The 16,322-nt window shown below is 33.5% G+C and overlaps 1 protein-coding gene across 5 annotated transcripts in view; it reads right to left on the reverse strand.

Moving 5' to 3' along the window:
• LOC149483393 (uncharacterized) overlaps nt 1-3,107 on the reverse strand; it is an 88,257-nt gene extending 85,150 nt beyond the window's left edge. For all 5 annotated transcript variants that reach the window (XR_016316486.1, XR_016316487.1, XM_089702406.1 and 2 more), the window contains exon 1: nt 2,719-3,107. The gene's annotated coding sequence lies outside the window, so the exon portion shown is untranslated. The remainder of the gene's footprint in view (nt 1-2,718) is intronic.
• Between the last annotated feature and the right edge of the window lie 13,215 nt (nt 3,108-16,322).

Consider the following 16,322-nt stretch of genomic DNA (forward strand, 5'->3'; position numbering starts at 1 on the left):
CACGAAACAGGAATGTACGAATTCAATTTTATTTGTTATTGAAGCGTAGGGTTGTGTTAACATAATACGTAGAGTAACTTTTATGGTTGAATGATTTGCTAATCATCAATTTAAAACCGTTTTGGCTATAATTCCTCGTAAAAAACTACTATCGCATGAGTAAGTTTATTTTATTTGATGTGCACATAAATTACATCTATGATTAAAAGTTGGGTAAATATCGACGCCCCCCGCGAATAATCCGGTAATCGTAAAAGTGTAAATGTTCAGGAAAAATAAAAAACCATTTTTCCTTAATAACTCCATTAAACAACAAGTATCAGAGACTTTTAATATCGCATATGGAAGCTAATTTTTTCAGCTATCTGGTTATTTCAACAAAATTTAAGTAGTCCCAAGGGCTTCGTTATAATTTAACTGGATTCATTTTACTATACTAGTGTAGGTCAAGCTCTGGTCAGTAATGTCACTTACGATATTGTTCGTGTAAATTTATATTTTCGACGGCAACAGTAACATCTTGTTGCGCTAATATTCGTGTTATTTGTTTTGTATACTGAACATTTGTAATAATCTATTATTTGGTTATTCGATTGTTTAACAGTAACGTACATTTTATTGTTATAACTATTACTGTTTATTCGAATAGTTTACTTAAGTATTATTTGATGATTATTGTAGTATGTTTTATGAAATACAGGACATTTTAGTAAATGAAACAACTTTGGATTGTTTCACAAAACACGATAGTTATTATTATCATAGAAAATAGACACTGCACTGAAAACACGACTATTACACATGATTACACAGTCATGAAAATTATACTATGGTCCTATTACAGTTAAAAATGTAATCAGAATCCTCATCAGAACCTCACAGAAGGCGAATCCGCCGTGACCAGTCAGTACTTGTGTGGTGTGGTGTGTGATGTCTTTTTCGCGACTACCTTGTATACAGCAGCAGCGCTTGGGAAAAAGGGCTTCGCGACTCCGGCCGTTCTTCCTACATCGTTTCTCCTGTCCCATTCGCTGATCGTATCCTGTCCCAAAATACGCTTGACGAATGAAACAGGACACAGATCGTAATCCGGTTTCCGGAAAGGGCGGCTCCGACTCGACGGCCGCAATCTTGCTGCCGTTCCTATAGACCCTGAAGACGTGGCTGTTCACCACGTCGGCATAGGCATCTATCAAGCCAAACCCCAGCTCTACTTGCTCTGCCGTATGTGGGTCCGTATCGCGGGTGCCATTCGTTCCATCTCCCTGTCCCTCAACACCGCCGGGTGCGACACACCACTCTTGATCTCATAAAGCGTCGAAGCTTCGAGTATCCTGAGGTCAAGAGGGAGAATCCCAGCCAACAGCATCGCAGAGTTCAGGGAGACAGTCCGATATGCTCTGCAGATCTTCTGGGCAAAACCCCGTTGAACGGTGTTAAGCCTCTTTTGGACCCCCATCTTTCCCGCTTTGGGTGCCCACGCTGCTGATGCATACAATATAGTCGGTTATATAACTGCGATATATATAGTCTTAACTACTTGGGGGTTAAGCCCCCAACTTACTTTAGCTCCTCTTGCTAATAGCTTATAAGGGGCGATTGCCTTTTTGCAAACGCTCCCGACATGGGCGTTGAATGTCAGGCCGCCATCAATAGTAAGGCCCAGTATCTTAATACTTTCGAAATATTGGATGTCCACACTCCCCATTACAAGTCGTGGCCTGTCAAATTTTAATTTTCGTGTCGAGAGCAGGGCACATGTCTTGTGTGGCGCGAATTTTAGTTTATTTCTGACACCCCATTCGTCAATTTTCCTCAATGTGCAGTTTGCCTTCGTCTCTACTTCTAAAGCAGTATCTCCATCAAACACTAGCACAATGTCGTCGGCAAAAGCCTGACAAAACACATCCATCTCCTCTAACATCCACAGCAGAGGATCCAGCAAGAGGTCCCACAGGAGCGGCCCACCTATGGAACCCTGCACGCGCCCCTTGTTGGTCTCTCTACTCACTTCCACACCCGCATACCTAACTTTCACACCTCTTCCACTCAGGTATCTGCTGATCATCCGCCTTACGTTCCCCGGACACCCAACTTCGGCCAACCGAACCTTTATGGCTGGCCACCAGGCGCTGTCGAAGGCTCCCTCTATGTCTAGAGATACTCTTTTAATTTTTTCTAAGGCTGTGTAAATCATTTGCTCAGCAATAGAAAGAGTGTTTAAAAAAATTCCTTGCATACTTGCACTCCATAATGAAAGTAGCGGGAAATCGATTTCTTAATAAAACCCCGAATAAGCCTGTACTAGCACTTAATTAAATAATGTAGAAAACTTTTTACCTGAATAATATCGTAACAACGTTTACTGTCAAATCATATTGATATTATTTTTCGTAAAGATCTAAAACCATATTATTCGTTTCAAATACATTTTAATGTTATTTTATGGAATAAACGCGTAGTTTTTTATATCTTCGTAAATAAAGATAGAAAAATTCTGAAAAAAATTTACATGGTGTATTTTAACTTCTAGATGCCGAAAAACGCATAACATGAAGAACCCCGTAATAGGTCATTACCGGATTATTCGCGGGGGGCGTCGATATTTTAATTTGCTGTCACAGCCTGAATAAAGTAAAACCTATAGATTTTTTCAAATATTTATAACAAAGAATATTTATAATAAAAAAACAGACAAGAATTGTTTTTGCTACTCACCTTTTTGTTTATGACCACAAGCAATCAGCTTATCACTGATATAAGTTCACCAATAAAATAAACTTTATTATTAATTTATTTTTACTTAATCTGCCAACAAATCCAGTATGAGTAGCGACACAAAACCACTTGCAACAATCTTGAAAAGTTTCGAGTTCTATAGTAACTTTAAAAACTTTTCAAACACTTCACGAAAGTACAAAAACACAGTTGTAATCAGGTTCAAATATCACTAGTTCACGTTATAGTTCGTATAAAAGCACTGCACGATAATAATACTTTAGAAGTAACATAATCACATGTACCGAAAACAGGTTTGTCATAGGGATAGGGCGCGCGGTAGAGTCGACGTTAGCCCGTCGCGAGCGCGCGAGGCTTTCTGCATCGAGAAGCCGGAGCGGGCGAGGGGCGCTGATAGACGAAAATGGCTTCACAAGTTAATTTTTTTCTCTTTCCTCCTTGAATATTCCGCATATGCCGTGCACACGCATGCGCCCCAACCCCTAGGGTTGTAACGCGATGCACCCGCGCTTTACATAACTTATTGGGCCGTTTATCGAAGCCACTGTTAATACCCTTTCCATGTCGCCTTTGTGCATAGCTTCCTTGATGTTCTTATTCATACCGGGTTAGAATATTAATCAACGCTCCGAATACTTTAATCCACGTGAAACCGATTCCATGCCATTAATTTTAATTTATTTACCAATTATCTTTGATGAAGTCAGAAGCTGGCTCTCGGACTATGTTTTAAGCAAACTTGAAGTTATGATATAATATAATGGTTCCAGGACCAAAGTAAAATAATGTTCCAGTTATATATCGTAACCTAGGTAGATATTTTTTTTTGTATTTCAACTTTAAAAGTTTCTCTAGCACATAATTTTTATTTACAACAAGTAAGCATTTTTGCTCACCTCGGAGCGATATTGCTCGATTGTCATTTTTTGCAATTTAATTGGAAAATTTATACTCTTTTGAATATTTTATAAAACTTACAACACTGCAATGACTTATTGACATTCCTCGTACTGCATTTTCCCACCGGTGATACTATGTGATATTTATTTACCTCTCAGTACTACTAATCGGAGACGATATCGAACAACAAAGATAAAACAATATCGTCCTTTGCGGCACTATTGAGATAGTGTTGAATTGGGTATATTAAAACGGAATACTCTAGAGAAAGACCCAACATGTTTAACTTACCGGTGGGACTGAGCAGCTGTATATGTTTGTATTGACTATTGTATAATGTATATATCCTATAATATGTATGTGATACCTTACTGATAATATTATGCTTAAGTATATTATAGGATGTGAAGAAACTCTAGAAGGAGTTGTTTGTATTTTAATCATAATATTATATCAATGCGTTAAAATAGTTTGCAATAGAGCAATATAATTGCGTTTTGAAAAAAAGATTGCAAATATTTCTCACAAAGAGTTTTTATATCCCTAATTCCTGTAGGAACACACATCGTTTGATGCAAAATTTACCTCACCAAATGCGCTTTGAAAGTTGCCAACAAATAAAGTCATTTGCAAATTTAAATTGTAACACACTCATTAGACAAAGTCAATCTCAATTACGATCGCAATTGTTCACTTCTACGAAAATATCGACGGTAAACGACTTTTTAGTTTCGGGAAGCACGGAAGTTGTATTTTGAAGTGCTAAAACATTTTGATGTGCATTCATCGGACCCGCCGTGATTGTCGGTTTGCGTGTTTCGACTTGATAACGAAGCTAAAAGCAAAATCCGAAGCTATTTGTGGATACGCCTGTTCATCGCCTGACAGGGTCTAATCGTATAGGAGCTACCAACGTTGACAAGTGAGCATTTTAGTATAGTTGGTTCTTTGATATACTGTTCCTCTTGCTATTTCGGTTAGAGTCCGGGCTGTCTGGCTGGTCGCAGTGGTTGCGTTTTTTAGTGCGCATCTCTTCTGCACAGGATAATTTCCTTAATTTAAAGTCATTTTTTAACGCGTAATTTTTAATATTTTACCTTTAGATAGATCCATTAGACATAATTTTTTTATTGCAAGACGTTTTTTTCGTTGTTAAATAGGTGCCAGACGCAATTTTTTATTTCGTTTTTATAAAAAATTCAAATTATTTTAGAATGTCTGTAAATTTCATATTATGTTCTTCAAACATAATATAATCTAAAATTAATTAGCCAGACGCTAATTCGATTGTTAAGTATTAAATAATGTGTATAAATAAAAAAGAGTAATGAAGCATGCAGCTCATCAGCTAGTGTATTTTAACTATGCGACAGGAAATAATTGCAAGAATACAATATTATTTACACTTGTTCTTATAAATAAAAGCTTAAATGAAAAAAAATAAACATAAAAGTGAAAAATAAATTAAAGTTACCATACATTGAAAAGAATGGAATAAAAACTTTATCAATGAAGGTTAAACAATTACATTGTTAAATTTAAAAAGCCATCTTCATAATCATCATCATCATCATCTTTCCTCACACTGTCAGAATTATTTATGTTATCGTCTAAGGAATTGTTATTGTTTTCCAATATTCCATCATCTGTAAACAACTAGAAAGTTTGTTTCAATATTATTGATGTACACACGTACACACACACAACACACACACACCACACCACACACGACACACACACGTGAACACACACACACACGCATGTTTAAGTTTGTATTGAATTTAACTAAAGTAGTTAGCATGAATTTATATAGCTAGTATACTAGCGGTCCGCCCCGGCTTCGCCCGTGGTACCTACATGTATAAACTATCCTATCTCTCAAGTTGAATCGAACTGCACATGGTGTGCGAATTTTATTATAATCGGTTAAGTGGTTTAGGAGTCCATTGAGGACAAACATTATGACACGAGATTTATGTATATATATTAAGAATTAAGATTAATGAATTAATATTGTTATCATCATCACTACATAGTAGGTATAAAAAAAAGTCGCTTTCTCTGTCCCTATGTCTCTTTAAATCTTTGAAACTACGCAACGGATTTTGATGTGGTTTTTTTAAATAGATAGAGTGATTCAATTGGGAGGTTTATATGTATAATAACATCCATTAAATAGTGGAGAAGTACCTACTGTTATTTTTGAGGTTTCTAATGTGATTACGTAAATAATTACAATTTTTCCACTTACAGTGCAAACGGAGGCACCCTACGAGTTTTATCAAAATAATGTACTAACTACATTGAAAAGGTCTACAGAAAAGTCCGTGATGGTATATGTCTATCTCTTATGGATAACCCACAATAACTTTTTTTATCATTTACTTTTTACGACAAATAATGGCTAATTTTCGAAGCGATTTTAACCAATACAGCATTAATCCTTAACCAATTAAAGACCTTGAATACATTGTTCATTTAATATAGATCTATATGGCCTTTTACACATGGATTTCAGTGAATATTTTCGAAGATATTACAGATTTAAAAATTGCGGGACGTAGCGTTTGCGGCGGTACCAGCCGGCCGCCCGGCTATATCTACACTAATATTATAAAGAGGAAAGCTTTGTTTGTTTGTTTGTTTGATTGTAATGAATAGGCTCATAAACTACTGGACCGATTTTAAAAATTCTTTCACCATTCGAAAGCTACATTATCCACGAGTAACATAGGCTAGGTTTTATCCCGGAAATCCCACGGGAACGGGAACTATGCGGGTTTTTCTTTGAAAACGCGGGCGAAGCCCGTAAATGTACCAATGGAAGGTACTTGTTCCCACAACACAGGGAATCCTAGAGTAGGAACAATTCAATTTCTATGCATCTTAGGTATATTTTCGAAAAAAAGAAGTAATTTTTTATTGTTATTTAATTTTCGCGGCCGACCCTTTCTATCTCTCTTGCACTTTAAACTATCTCTCCATATACACAATCATCAAATTGTTATACTTACCTACTTTCACTACGTTTTTATTTGTACATATTTAATACTTAACAATCGAATTAGCGTCTGGCTAATTAATTTTAGATTATATTATGTTTGAAGAACATAATATGAAATTTACAGACATTCTAAAATAATTTGAATTTTTTATAAAAACGAAATTAAAAATTGCGTCTGGCACCTATTTTACAACGAAAAAAACGTCTTGCAATAAAAAAATTATGATTGATGGATCTATCTAAAGGCAAAAGTTTAAAAATTACGCGTTAAAAAATGACTTTAAATTAAGGATAATTTCCTGTGCAGATAAGATGCGCACTACTGAACGCAACCACTCCGGCCAGCCAGACTGCGCGGACTCTAACCGAAATAGCTAGAGGAACAATATATCAAAAAACCAGCTATACTAAAATGACTTCTTTTTCAACGTTAATAGCTCCCGTACCATAATGTGTATTCAATTTATCTTCCTTATGTTAAACGTAAGCTTCCACGTATTAATATAAGTTTGCGATATGCTTCCCCAATATCATTTTTTACGTTCAGTGTTTGTAAAATATTATGTGGATTTTAATTAATTACCTACTAGGTACTTATGAAAGTTTGATTTATCGGATAATCATAGGTAGAGTAAGTGAAATATGAAGCTATAAAATCTAAATTGATATAAACTTAAATATTAAATACATATAATATAGTATACACCCATTAATTTAATCTATGTACCTACGTATTTGACTAATTGTAATGTATTAATTGTAATGATATTTCATTCATATAAATTGATAGAATCCAACTCCACTAAGTCCATTAATAACGGAAGCTTATTTTAAAAACTCTAAATTGATGTTTAGATGTACAATGTAGGTCCAAAATAAAAACTTACTTTAATCTTTATAAATGTTTTAATGCTAAGAATGTTTTGGGATATTTATGAAAATCAAATCCTATTAATTCTTTCCTTTAATAGGTAACATATAATTAAATCGGTCGGTATCACGTGAAAATGAACAAATATATTGTTGTGTAATTTATTCGTCCCTATAAATATCTTCATTAAGTTATAAATATACCAAGAAATTATACATTATTAGATAGAATATAAAGTCATTAAATTTTGGACTTATGGACGAATAGTATGGTACAATATACCTACAATCTACATTACTACTAAATGATAAGTGGTTAAAGTGGATAGTTTATGCTCTTGTAGAATATATAAATATTATATTTTAGTAATACACTTATTATTAAACATGTTAGTTACTTTAAAATTAAACTATAACTATCTACCAAAATGTCCATACTAAAAGGGTAAAGGTAAGGTATACTTAGTTTGGTTAAATAAAAATGTAGCACATAAATAAGACTTAAAGCTTTTAAGTTTTCATTATAAGATTTTCAATTATAATTTATAATGTGTTTTATCGTCCAGATTAAAATGACGGTCACGCACAACACTTATCAATAAGATTGAACTTTTTAGAGATCCTTATTCACAGAAGAAAATGTTGAAGAAAATTAGATTTATTATGTAGATTTTTACATTCAGTTTTTAAATAAAAATGTAAGTAAAATTCACAATGTTCAAAAAGACTTGACAAGACGCTTGTAGCGTATTAATTAAAAGTTAAAATATTAAATGTATCCTGAGTATAGGTACACTTTATACATGAAACTAATGATATTAGAATTATTTTTTTAGTTGTATATCAAAATCTTAACTTCTAACACAACATTGATATGTTTATCTAATGTTAAAATTCTAAACATAGAAACTAAATAAAAATTACAAAAATAAAAATAACAAAGAATTATTCTAGAAAATTAAGAAAAGTAACATCGAACAGAATAGAACTGGAAACTAAAACAATACTGTGGAATTATACGGAACAAGCCCACTTGCCGCTCGATCGCGTTTTTAATTCGCTGTATCTTCAGCCAAGTTGTAAGTTTGTCGCTCAAGTTTTGCATAAAGGAACCGATGTCAGTCTCGTTGATATTCATGACGGTGCCGGGCCGCTGCTCGGAGCCACGTCAAATAAATTGCTTTATTACCCTTACTAGGTAGCAACGTACCTATGTGACTTGCAAAACTTCCAAATAAAATTATTATTTATGTACACAAGTAGAAGTAAATATTTACAGATTGTTCTGGATTACGTATCTCAGTTACATAAAGGTTTTTGATGTTTGTATTACATAGTTTGAAAAAGAGTGTCATTGCTGAATATAAATTTTAAGTACCTTCATTTACTCATGTACATAAAACTGCTCATATTGTATAACATTGGAACATAACGGATATTAAAACGGAAATATTTGATGAGATAGAAGCTAATAAAAACATCTTAAAAACGTTATAAAGAAAACGAAAGCAAACGAATTTCGACTTCCTTTTTAGGAGTCATTCGAATCTTTAGTGTCATTTCAGCTACGATAATATTTTTCCGCTACGCGATATGAAATGTAAACAAAATCAACATAACAAAATTGCAAATAAACGAAAGTATCGTCTTGCTAAAACTTTTGTGTTTTACGCGCAGTTTTATTCAACAAAACAAAGAAATAGGTAAAGTTTGGGACGTGCTTATTTTCCCGACCCCATGATGTGGCTAACGTACTAAATACTTTCTTTAAACACGGTTAATATAATATCGCTGCCATTTGTGTAATCGGTCATTGAATTAAGTGCGTACTTCGTTAAGTAAACGGAGCCATTCAATCATTGACCCATAGTTGACATACGGTGAATATATTCAGTAAATAGACTGAGCAATACTGAGGTCTCGAATGTCAATTCATATTCCGTTGCCTCGGGCATTTGTTTTTATAAGAGCTTTAAGAATTACTGTTAAAAGCTCTCTTATAATTATAGACATGCTGTAAAACCTATGTTTTGATAGTTTATACTTTGTTGATATGATGATACATACGTTAACACTTAACACTACTTCAAACTAGTAGTATTTTTCATTTGCTGTCTTTTAATTAATGACAGCATTATCAGGGAACAAATTTATTCGATACAAAAACTAAAACGTATTTGCTCCCGCACTGACAGCAATTACTAAAAGTAATCAAAAAACGCTCGTTGGTACCGGGTTTTTCACATTAAGTAACATTTTTCGAGTGAACAATTATGTTTGCATTGAGACAGGATCATGAATAGCCATGATTGCTGGTTCGCGTGTGCTTTCTGATTGTTTTGTGTCTGGTAAAAACGATTCCCGGCTATCTGTACAGGCTTTTGAGCGATCATCGCAAATGGCTATCATTGTTCGTGACTTCTTTTCGAATGCTTTTCACCTAGTTAGTGTAATGTTTATGTCACTGAGACTTCTAACAGAGTACCAAAAATGTTGAATTCATTTGAATCAAAATTTATTTGTAACTCTTCTTTTATAAGATAGCTTTACCTTGCCTTTAGAGTAATCAGAGGTCGAATATCTTGATATTTTTAAGCTAACAAAATATTATAAGTGTAAACAAAATAAAAACTAAATACATATAATTTGCCGAAAGTGCATGTAACCCAAGAATAGCATCAGTACCATAACCGCAATACATCGGTTACAATATATGCGACAGAATAGGCCGAGAGGTCGAAAGTATCAAATGCGATAACCGCAGCATTGTATATGAACCTTTTGCGAACTAAATCCGTTCGTACGTCAGCTAATACAGATGTCGAGTATAAATCTTGTAAAGTACTAAGCTTTTAAGTTATCCGAACGTATACAACATACGTGGAAAGCATTGTCACAGTTGGCTGCTAGTCCGACTGCTTCAGCCTTGCCAAATATGTCGCAACAGATACTGAACTGTCGTACTTTCCCGCTAAGATTTATACGGCCATATCCACTTGTATACAGATCAGACTCAATGTATGGAACATTCAGCGTTTTTCGTTTCCGATCGCGTTATAATAAATACATTTTATTTTTCAGCTGTCACAGCGAGAATTTGAGTTATGATCTCGGCTTTGTTTTATTTATGGCAAGACAATATATCGTGGTAAACTCTGGCAACCTAGGATATTGTTGGACAATACTTAATAATGAAATACCTCTTCCCAGATTATATTGTCGTTTTGGTTTTATTTTGTACAATTTCATTTAAAATTTATCTGATTTTTCTCAATATGAAACTTTATTCATTAATGAACACACGTGACTGCTTAAAATTACTGATTAAATTAGTAACTAATAGTTCACACCGAAGGGTAATATTAGCAGGTATATAATATATTCCAATATAATATGTAAATGCTAATAAAAACATAAAACTACCCGTTACATACAAATCGGCGACGTGAAAAGCGTATCATTAAAATATTACACACGTTTTATCATGCGTGAAATAAAATATTAATTCGTTATTTCTTTTAAATTTAAGTGTGTTTACGTAAGAAATAAGAAACCATGAAACTCATATAATTTTACCGTTAGTAAAAATAGTCAAGTATTGCCTCTAGAGAGCTAGACAACGCTCATTTGTGGATACAGTCTAATAGACCCGCTTGCTTTTCCCAAGTACTGAAAAACTTAAATAAGTATTCTTAAGGGCTCTTGCCAAGTAGCGAATCGTCTAGAGATATATTTCAGATTTACAAGTGCTCATGAAACGTCTACTCGACTTTTATCCTTATGAAAATCATATATTAAATTTATGAGACAGTATTTTATTTAAAATGTTACCTATTTACTTGTTTGGAAATAAAAATATCAACGTAAACCAAATTTAACTTAGAATTTTCACAACGTGAACAACTTGAATAGCGGTGAAGCAGAATTTTATAAGTTTATATAGTTCGAAAGTTTATATTCATTTCTAAAATACAAAGGTTTGAATTTCATTAGATAGTACACACAAACTTATACATACCTACATATGAAATTTTCACTATAAAATAAATATGTACTACGGAGATAAGTGTTAAGTACATGGAATACTTCATAATTATTGCTGAAAGTATACAAGGTTATCATAAAAGGTAACATATGTAATATAATTATTATTCTTCACAAAAACCTTAACTGGATAGCCACACATACATTACATAATGCAAAAGTAATTCAAACCATTAACAAATTTTAACGACGCTATCGCAGCGAATGAAAGAGCCGACATTATTGCACGCTTTAAAGTGTTTCAGGAATTTTAACTTTCTGGTTTTTAAGCAAAATGCTATTTTTTTATAATTTGTTCGCTCGTTACTTGCAGTGAGCGCACTGGAGGTGACGTTATCATAATATTTTCCGCCCGACTCTAGCTGGAATACGGTCGACCGCTCCTCAAAAGCAACCAACGTGCCGCACAGCGCACGGCGCACCTACCACCAACTCAAACTGCTATGCTAAATTCTCACCTCATTATTTCGCTTCTATTCCGCCAGTCTGCCTCCTTAAAATGTTATTAAAAGAGTAATACTTTTAAACTACGTACAGCGTGTGCGCTTTGTAATTTATGCGTAAATCGAATACGTACGTCTCGCTTTTAATCTCTTAAAACATTTGAGACATTTTAATCACTCCCCGTTATATTTCTCATATGTAATGAGTTTAACATACGCGTCGGGTTGTATTGGGGCACGAATCGTTTTTCAATGTCCATACACAGTTAAGTGAATAAAAAAGTTAACGTATCTGAAGGCGACCATTTGGAACAAAAAGCGTGCGCGGCTTCGTACACCGACAAAAGGAAAATTCAATAAGAACGAATTTCCCGTGATTTACAACCACTATTTCCTCGTTAAGACTTCGCAGACCCTCGAGGTGTGTCCGTTTTGCGCGAGATTTTATTGTAAACACAACTTACTTTACGTAGTTTATTTCTTGTGACCGCGTGACTCGAGAATTTTTGTAACAGCGAACAGCTTTTGCATTTATCTCTATCAGGCAATAATTCCCAATTTGAATGTTTGAAAAACAACATGACTTATTACCCTACATTTACCATTAAAAACTGGAACCTAAAGTAAAAAAAGAGCTTGTGTGCCGAGCACTCGTGGCAGAAGTGAAATAAATTTCTTTGGCGCGATTCAAAGATACCAAAATCGTGGCCGTACTCCATGATGTGACGGTATTGCCATGACGCGACCTTGAAATTTTACTCTCAACGCCCCAAAAGAAGTTTCACGTCAAAAATATATATTTAGTATATAAGTATCACATTACGCAAACTTAAATAATCGATGTTTATTACCTATTATATCATGTACATAATATGTAAATATCAATCTGAAATATACTTCCATGTATGAATTAAGTAAATTTCTACGAAGCAAGTACAAAAATATATTAACTTAATATTCCCAACATGAACAATGTCACAATGAAGATATTTAGGATTTAGAACATCACTTGTACTCTCTAGGTAGAGCTTGAATCTCTGAGTAAAACAATATCATCATAATGTCAGCAAAAGCACTAACTTATACGAAATTCGGTTGAAAGGACAAATATTATAATGAACTTTAGTATCTTCATTATAAATCTTTATTTGCGTTTCATTATACGTTAATGAAATACGACAACCTAATTCACTTAAGATTAACGAGAGCAAAATAAAAATAAAAACTTCTACGGCTTGTAACATTTAGCTAATTTATTAAGATTTACAAAACGACATCAAGATAGCTAAAGAAAAATTATAGGCCACTTGCAAACGTTGTAAAAAGTATACGCAAGCGAAAACTTCAGTGAGACCAAATAATGGCGGATGAGAGCGTATGTGACGTAATTTATGTGCAAAATTTTCTGGTAAAAACTTCGCCTGTCGCATACCCGGAGTGGCTTTTGAGACCTCTTTGTATTTTGTCACTGTCTCATTATTAAACTGGATTTCGCATTATTGACACTGCCTCAAAATCATTCTGATTGGCTTGTAAATTAAGGATGCTTCAAAATTATCGAACAACACCTTGTCATTAATTAATGTTTAATTTTTTTACACTGGTTATCGGTAATGTTACCTATAACAAACTTTGTAAGATCAATGTATTTGTAGCACAAGTAGATTACAATGTTTATTGACGGATGATTCGTTTGATAAAAGCTATACAAATATTTATCCTAATGTTTATCGAACGTATAATTCCACATAAATATCAAATTCAATAAAAACACCGCATAACACAATATCTGTACTCCGAAATGACACAAACATATTCTAGTATTCGTAGAAATGAAAATGTATTAAATTCAGGGCCATAAATTCGAATATTGCATAAAGCTACTTATTACATAATGTTAAAATCTAATATGATCGACGACATATAATATTTATGTATGCAAACATGAATTTATAGTAGACGAAGTTTCGCAGTAAAATACGTTGAAAATTCGACGAATTGGCGACTGCTTGTTCCATTACTTTTCCGTTTTCAATATTCTCTCGATTTCCCGCAAACTATATCTTTCGAAACTCTTAAAAATTTATTACGTACTGAAAGCAAACGAATAACTATTGCTTTTGAATTTTCAAGTAGTGCAATCATTGACTTTCTTTTTATTCCCTTCAAAGTTTGATGACATTGGCGCGCTTGAAATATATATATCTAGTTTGTATTGGATCGTATAGTAAGAATGGAGCAGTTAAATAGAGAGTTGGAACTCATGGGGTAAAAATATACTTTGTCCAATCGTAAATCTCAATTTTTATTTATGGTAAAATCTTACACAATATTTTTAAGGTTACATAGATATTTAAATTGCGACCTATAATTTTATGGGATCCGCTGTCTATCCATCTGTCCACCTACTCGTATCTTTCTCTTCGTCTATTTATATGTCAATCATTCCCAGAATTGACGTTAATTAACTTAAATAAAATAATTAAATAATACAAATACTTATAAGAAAAGGTTTCTAAGCATGAAAGATGAATCATGAACCAAAATTATATACGTAAATACACATTTATTACGAAGCATCCAACATACACATAAACAATTAAACAAGTAATGATTTGTATTTTTATCAATACTTCTAGAATGAAATAAACTATTTGTTTACAGAATTCATTTTATTCTTAAGTTTAACCTGTTTATATGATTCAAAATTCTATAATATACTAACCTTATTATCTCCATTGCTGATATTCACAGTTCAATACACTGACACGTGTATCTATCATTTACAACTTTAGCAAAACAAAAAAGCGCGCGAATAATTTATGTAAACAATTCCTAGTGAAACGTTCAAGGTGAAAGGGTTCCTCTAAATCACACCTACCACGATTCTGTTCAACCGTCAAGACAAGAGATAAACAATGTACAAAATCCGTAAAGCCATCTTTCCGATACGCAGCGACTTATTTTGTCTCCTTACAAGTTTAATGCGAAAAGGTTGCATTTGTTTTATTTAGACCGGCGAAATATTTGGAAAACACTATTACATCGGTTTCAGGAAGTTTTGTTTTATTTTTATTGGTAGAATGTGTTTAGGATCAAAACACTTAACACATTTGTTAATTTATAATCACTACATAGTATAAAACAAAGTCGCTTTCTCTGTCCCTATGTCCCTTTGTATGCTTAAATCTTTAAAACTATGCAACGGATTTTGATGCGGTTTTTTGTAATAGATAGAGTGAATCAAGAGGAAGGTTTTAGTATATAATTTTTTCGGTTTTAGACAAAGCGGGCGAAGCCGCGGGCGGTAAGCTAGTATCATTATAAGTAAAGAACAAACGAACCAACATTTAATTAATAACTTTAAAAAAATACAGTATTGCCTTTGTGGTTTGTATGCCTCTACAGAGGATAATAAACAGACGATGTAGCACTAAAAAATTACCAATGTTTTTTGTTGTATTGTAGCATGCTATTTTTTATCGATTTACTGTTGTGACTCAAAAAATTAAGGCAAATCAAACGGTACTTCTTAATCTAAAGTTCATCAAAATTTTAACATATTACATACCTACATAAAAACGATTTTTATATCGCCTTTCATTTAATGTAGATATAATAAAAAATAAGTTTACTATCAGTAGAACCATTCTCCCACTATGCTTTACCTTAAATAAAACAATATACTTTAAAATACTAATCTCAAAGGTTACTAGTTGTTAATTTTGATGAGATATTTTATATGCAGAGAAAATAATAACAAGTGCAACTCTACAATTTCTCGAAGTGCAATTAACATATGACAAGGTCACATTTTCTTTTCATTTACTCTGTTGGCAAGATCACGTATTCTTTGCTTTAGTCATTGAATTAATTAAACCGGCTACTCACTTACCTGCATCAGGGGCAATATTGAAATTGCAACCCTTAATATGCTCCTTAATTGTGTTCTCTAAATTGCACCTGCTTGACTCAAATTCACAATTAAGGAGCCAATTAAGGATGCACATCCAATACTGCCCCTGCTGCAGGTACGTGAGTAGGTAGCGGGCTTTAGAGAACAGATGAAATTGCTCCGACCGTCATGCAACCGAGATTGTTCCAATATTGCCCCTGCAGCAGGTACGTGACTAGCCGGCTTTAAACCAGCTATATACTACTGAATTCTATAGTCGCCTTAATTAACATGGTAATCAATTAGGCTTAAACACGTCTTTGATTAAATAATTAATATTTTAGCTTCATTACGCAGTGGAATACAGATTAGGAGTATACCTAAATATTGTAGAAATCGATACTAGATAATATAGACGAGACATAGC

The sequence above is a fragment of the Colias philodice genome, chromosome 13 (assembly GCF_061535455.1).
Source record: "Colias philodice isolate Cphi_HAF_F1 chromosome 13, ilColPhil1 Martin Lab GWU primary, whole genome shotgun sequence".
Classification (NCBI taxonomy): Eukaryota; Metazoa; Arthropoda; class Insecta; order Lepidoptera; family Pieridae; genus Colias; species Colias philodice.